Source organism: Silurus aristotelis, assembly GCF_946808225.1.
Source record: "Silurus aristotelis genome assembly, chromosome: 17".
Taxonomy (NCBI): Eukaryota; Metazoa; Chordata; class Actinopteri; order Siluriformes; family Siluridae; genus Silurus; species Silurus aristotelis.
In genome coordinates, this window is record NC_139590.1 from 978,491 (window position 1) to 984,582 (window position 6,092).

The 6,092-nt window shown below is 39.0% G+C and overlaps 1 pseudogene across 1 annotated transcript; it reads right to left on the reverse strand.

Annotated features, from left to right (window-relative positions):
* Positions 1 to 304: 304 nt before the first annotated feature.
* On the reverse strand, positions 305 to 4,985 carry LOC310740315 (perforin-1-like; annotated as a pseudogene). The gene is made up of 6 exons (XR_014538220.1): positions 4,971 to 4,985; positions 3,852 to 3,928; positions 2,050 to 2,603; positions 1,794 to 1,932; positions 1,439 to 1,656; positions 305 to 1,287 (listed from the first exon to the last, which is right to left on the reverse strand). The product of XR_014538220.1 is annotated as a perforin-1-like (transcript).
* Positions 4,986 to 6,092: the final 1,107 nt, after the last annotated feature.

Sequence of the window (6,092 nt, forward strand, 5' to 3'; positions counted from 1 at the left end):
TGTATTTATGTGTACAGAACTCCTTTTTCTGCTACTACGACTTGGATTAAGTTCTGGATGTGTCTAACTGGTCTTAATAGACCTGCATATGGATGCAACATAAAATTCATGTCAAGGGGGTCTGAATACTTTCTGAATGCAATGTAGCTAAAATCAATTTCTATAAGTCATGTGGGCTTTGTGGGTGTTCCTTAAGTGTCAAAGTGCTGTATTTTAATGGATTCTCAACACATCAAGCTTTCATGAAAAATATTTCGGTAGTGTTTTGCATCTTTAAACTTTTATTAAGCAAACTGCAGCAGATATTAACAGGACAGATTTTCTATAAATGTTGTGTACCTAGTCTACTATAAATGTTTTGATAGCTGGTGTAAATATGCGGTAGCTGCTCTAAAAACACAGTTAGTTTACAACTCAAAACCTTCAGCTTTGCGGATGTTGCTCATGTTGAAGCGGGGAATGCGTTCGTCGAGGAGCACGCTCATCTCCAGGAGCATGACTCTGGGAATCGGGAAAGTGTTCCTGGAGATGTACACTTTCTTCAGCTGTGCATCCATGGGAGAAGGCTTGTACTCCATGCATGAAGAACCAGTCAAACCATGAATGCACTTCACCTGGACTTTATAATACAGCAGTCCATGATTTAGGGGACAGATATTGTTATTTGTTCCACTTTTCAGTGGAACACTACAACCCCCAAGTAGATCGTCATCTGACCCACTGTCCTCATCCCAGACTTCCAGCTTCACACTCCTGAATTGAGAAAGGTCCACAGTTTCCAGATGAAAATCGCTGTTCCAAATGGGATTGTCATTATTTGGGATTATGGACGTCTTTCCTCTTGGGAGTTTACCGTTGAGGAGGATCTTGACATACCCATCTGTCTGACCGAAGTAATCTCCATACAAACCTGTGGCTTTGATAATAGTTACAGTAACATGAGCAAAGCCTTTCTGAGTGGGGCAGCAGTTGAGGGCAACACCTGGGTTGTTGTGACAGCTGCAGCTACATGGTTCCTTAGGGTTGGTCTTTACACCAGTCTTACATGGGCTTGTGCAGTTGCGTATGAGGGCCCTCTGGAGGATGTAGTCCTTGATGGTGTTGCGTAAATGTGCTCGTTTTGCTGACTTCCTTGGCAGCAGATCATGAAGAGGCATGAGCGAGTAAGAAAGCACATCAGGGTGAGCAGGTAGAGATGAGACCCACTCTTAATAGGCCTTTGGATCGGTATTTGATGAGAAAAGGAGATCGACATTCTCAGTGTTGCCACCAAACACGTTTGTTTCCCTTTTGGAGGAAATAAAAACGTTTTTGAAATTATCTAATATTTTCAATATATTTTGAATAATTTCTTAACTAAGTTGAATTGAGTGTTCTTTTGGGCGTCTTATTAATTTAACAGTGAATTACACATCCAGAGAGAGACAGAGGAACAAACCTGTCACTGAAGGTGCTGGAGAAGCTTTTTTTGTTCAGAGACTTTTCCTTGGCCTGCTCGCAGTGATGAGCCTCATTTTGCATGTTAAAAGCTATTCCCATACTGACAGTAGCCTCCAGATCCAGACAAGACTTCACCTCGTCCACACTCAGACCCTGCAGTGATGCCTGGCACTCCTTTATGCTGGTCACAGAGCGAATTTCTCCACCCAGAGTCACCTGTACACAGTCACAATGTTTCCAGTCAACATTATTCATTCTGAAACTGTTGTGAAAAGTAAAAAGTTGTATTCACTGTGCTTAAATAAACTACTTTAAACACAGATAGATAATTCTGCTTTAATTATCTCATTCACCTTTGTAATGTAATGAGTACCAAACATGTCAATCAGCTTTAAGTACAGGTGCTTTGTAGACTCATCATATCTCCGAGGGAGAGTTTTAAAATCTTCACTTAGCTCCGGGTGCAGGACTGGACGATTTGAAACTCTGTACCTAGAAGACAGACCATAAAGTAGAATTTATGAACAAATTTAGCTGATTCTCTATTAGTATCATTAAATAAAAATCAACTTAAACAGCATTGCTAAAAGACAAATGATCACTTCTTACTTGTAGTATCCACATTTGACGATCTGGCTTGAGAAGCTGAACTTGTCGTTTTTGGTTTTCTGCATTGAATATTCAGCCAGCTTGGAGTTAGTGCCAGCCATCATCACTGATCCCTGGACTTTTGGAGTCACTATGTTCAAGTCTGTCTGCCAGCGGTTTTCAATAGACGATGTGCTGGAGCTGACCAAGGACTCACTGGAGTCGTAGACGGAGCTGGACACCTTCATGCTGCACTTCTGACTCGGTCTCCAGTCCACCACAGAAGCTGGGAGCTTCTGCTTTACACCTCTCATGTAGGGATTTTTACACAAAGTGCAGGTTTTGTCTTTCTTGAGCCAGGAAGTCATGTCGATAACAAAGGCACCTTTCCGTTCCATGGTGGTGATATCAAAGCCTTCTCCTGCCAGGTTGGATCCTGGGACAAAATCTGCATCGTTACACTGAGACTCATTGGCCTTGAAACAACCCTGGCTGGTTGTAGAAGGGAGAAAGGTGGCAAAGATGCCCCAAATCAGAAGTGCCTGTAGCATGGCTGGAGTTTCTTGGAGTGTGTCCTGTTAAGGAAGAGACACAGGAAGAGTGCCACACATGTTAAATACTAATTGTGTCCTTTTACACTTCTCATCATCATCACCAACTTAGGGAAGGCTGAAAAGGAACTGTAAATCTTCTGAAAACTGAAGAGGTATAAAAACATCCAGCATTACTGTCTAGTGTAGCAATATTGACCCAGACACAAAAAGCAACAGCTTGAAAATAATTCAGAAGTGAAGTGGCTGCAAAACCGACCTTCAGACCCCATTTTTTCATCCCACCTTATCAATCACCTTTAGTGCCTCATGTTAACTCTCACTACAATGGTGAACCCTTTCAAACCAAATGTGGCAAAGACTTTAAGAAGTCACTGCAAATCTGAATGATGTGCTTGATTAACTTTCTAGTGAGGGCTCAGGGGTACGTCAGCTGCCTGTCTTGAGCCTTCTGAAAAAAAAAATCATGATGCTTTATAAAAAATCTTTTTTTTTTCTTCTTATATCCGAGAACTTATATCCATATGTGCAAAGTTTGGTGCAAAAGGAACATTTTATTATATAATTTCCATTTTCCATTTCCAACAATTGTTTTAATATGTAATTATTAAGTTTTGCAAAATAAATATTAAGTTGCAAAATAAAAATGTTTTACCCAAATTGATTGATATTTGTAACATGTCCAAGCAGAAATGGTAGCAAAATGATCATTTAAATAGTATTTGTCCTAAATGCATTTAGACTCATGATTAGGACACTTAGGATTGAATTTTCATCATAACGCCATGTGATATTTGTAGCAAAATTCAGTGTGTATTTCAAAATGCATTTTGCAAATAACATTCAAATGATCATTTTGCTACCATTTCTGCTTGGACATGTTACAAGTATCAATCAATTTGGGTTAAACATTTTAATTTTCATTTAGCAACTTATAAAGCATTGAAATTAGTATGTAATTTACATATTAAAACTATTTTTGGAAATGGAAAATGTAAATGATAAAATTTTATTTTGCACCAAAATTTGCACATATGGTAATAAAAAAAATTGACATTTATATACACAAATACATTTCCATATTAAATATTGCATTGTCATTTTGAATATTACATTTTAACAGGAATTAAGCTCAAAAACAGCACCCAAGAACAGCTAAGAACAAAACACTGGACTATATAGTAGTGGCGTTCTCTGAGCCCTGATATAAATCATATCCAACATCTATGGTTAGAGTTGAAACATGCAGTATGGAGAATGCAAACTTCAAACCTGAGACAGCTGGAGCAGTGTGCTCATGAAGAGTGGAACAAACCTCCTGTGGACAGGTGCACAAGTCTCAAAGAAACCTACAAAAAATTGTTTCTTTGCAGTGATTGCTTCAAAGGTTGTGCAACAAGATATTAGGTAAAGTTGATTCTGATTTTTATTAAATATGGAATAAAGAATGATGGATAAGATTTACTTTTGTTTATTTCATCTTAATAATTAAAATTATAATACATTTTATTTAAAGATGCCTTTCAAAACACTCAAAGACACCATACAGTAGAATGAAATCATAAAATCAAACAACAAACATTAAAATGAAGCAGAAAAGGCTAATCTGAACAGATGAGTTTTGAGGGATGATATAAAAGAGGCCAGACAGTCACAATCGCATGCTGATTGTGGAAGAGAATTCCAGAGATGAGGAGCAGCCCAGCTAAATGTCCCAAACTCCATAGTGACTAAACAGAAAGTAGGTACAGTGTGGGAAACAGATGAGGAGGATCTGAGAGTGCGCTTTGGGGTGTAGGTATAAAGCAAATCAGAAATGCATGAGGGTGCAAGATTATGAAGTGCTTTAAAAGTGAAAAGCAGAATCTTGTACTCTATTTGAAATTTGACAGGAAGCCAGTGTAGATGATAAAGAACAGGGGAGATCGGCGCGATGGAGGAGGTTCTAGTAGTCTTACGGGCAGTTGAGTTCTGGACCATTTGAAGTTTATGAAGGAGTTTGTGAGTAAACCCAAACAGAAGAGAGTTACAACAGTCAAGCGCGAGGTAACAAGAGCATGTACAAGAACAGCTGTGGAACTGGATTTAAGGAACAGATGAAGACGGCTGATGTTCCGAAGATGGAAGTAAGCAGACCGAGTAATATTGTTCACATGCTTTTCAAAAGACAAGTTCTATCAAGGACAACACCCAGACTCTTTATGAACCCATAATGTTTATGAAATTCTTTACAGTGATTTGTTTCTGAAAACTGTTGGAGTAGTTTTAAATATATATTTACCATTCACTAAATGTGCTGAAATAAATGTCAATATATTCATAATTGTGAAAAAATGTCAAGAATTGCAAAATGTCCATTAAAAGTGCATGTAATTGTGTCTGTTTACTTACCCTGATGTCTGTATGAGCAGATGCGACCTGAGCAGATTAAATGGGTCTTTGAAATGCACCTTTTCAAACTCGCATTTGGTATTTACACACAAGTGCAAGACCTGGGGCAGGACAACTTATAGGTCTATAAATAAGTCCATAGGTTTTGAGGGGTTGGAAAAAAAAAAGCTGTTCGTGAACGTGTTAAGATGTTGTCATTAATCATTACACCGCAGCGCTGTTGAATTCGAGCCACTTAAACTTTACATTTTGGTCAGTTTAGCTTTTGATTTATTTGATTTGTTTTATTATCTGTTATTATTAGTAGCATGTAGAGAACCGAGCACATACACTATGATTTGTGGTAATCTTTTTTTAAAGTTATAGTCAGTTTGATGTTCTGAGCTCATGGACACGTCTAATGCTGTGAAAAGAAAAAACACACATAGCTACACTTCTTTGCTGTGAGATGTGTGGGCTTTATGGATGAAACTCAAAACCTTCAGCTTTGCGGATGTTGCTCATGTTGAAGCAGGGAATGTGTTTGTTGAAGAGCAAGCCCATTTCCAGGAGCATGACCCGTTATTCTTCATAGCCATCACCCAACACACACACACACACACACACACACACACACACACACACACACACACACACACACAGCATTTGCTTTGTTTCCTGTTTTAAAGCAGAGAGTGGAGGCCATTCTCATCAGAACTATTAACACACTCTTTAGTAACCACATTAAGGTACGTAATTTTTCTGCTATGGCAAACATTCAGCTCATTCGGTGTGTGAAGTGTGACATGTTTAGTCATTCTTTCTCCATCGCTAGCGATAATTATATCTGTAAGAAGTGTAAGTCAGTTTGCTCTTCGACGGAGAAGATCCTAGAGTTAGAGGAGCATCCAGAGTATAGAGAGAATTAGTGAGTGCGATAGCAGTCCAGGTTCTGCAGGGGAACGTCTGGATGCCATAGGTCGAGTTAGCATTCCCTGACTTGGCACCAAAGCTATTGCTAAGGCTCACCCATGGAAGCACCATTCCTCTCCGCTTCATGTGTCCAACAGGTTTGCTCTCCTCAGTGAAGCACCCGGTGAGAAATGGCAGAGGAGGCGGAGTCACAGCTATTTATAATAATAA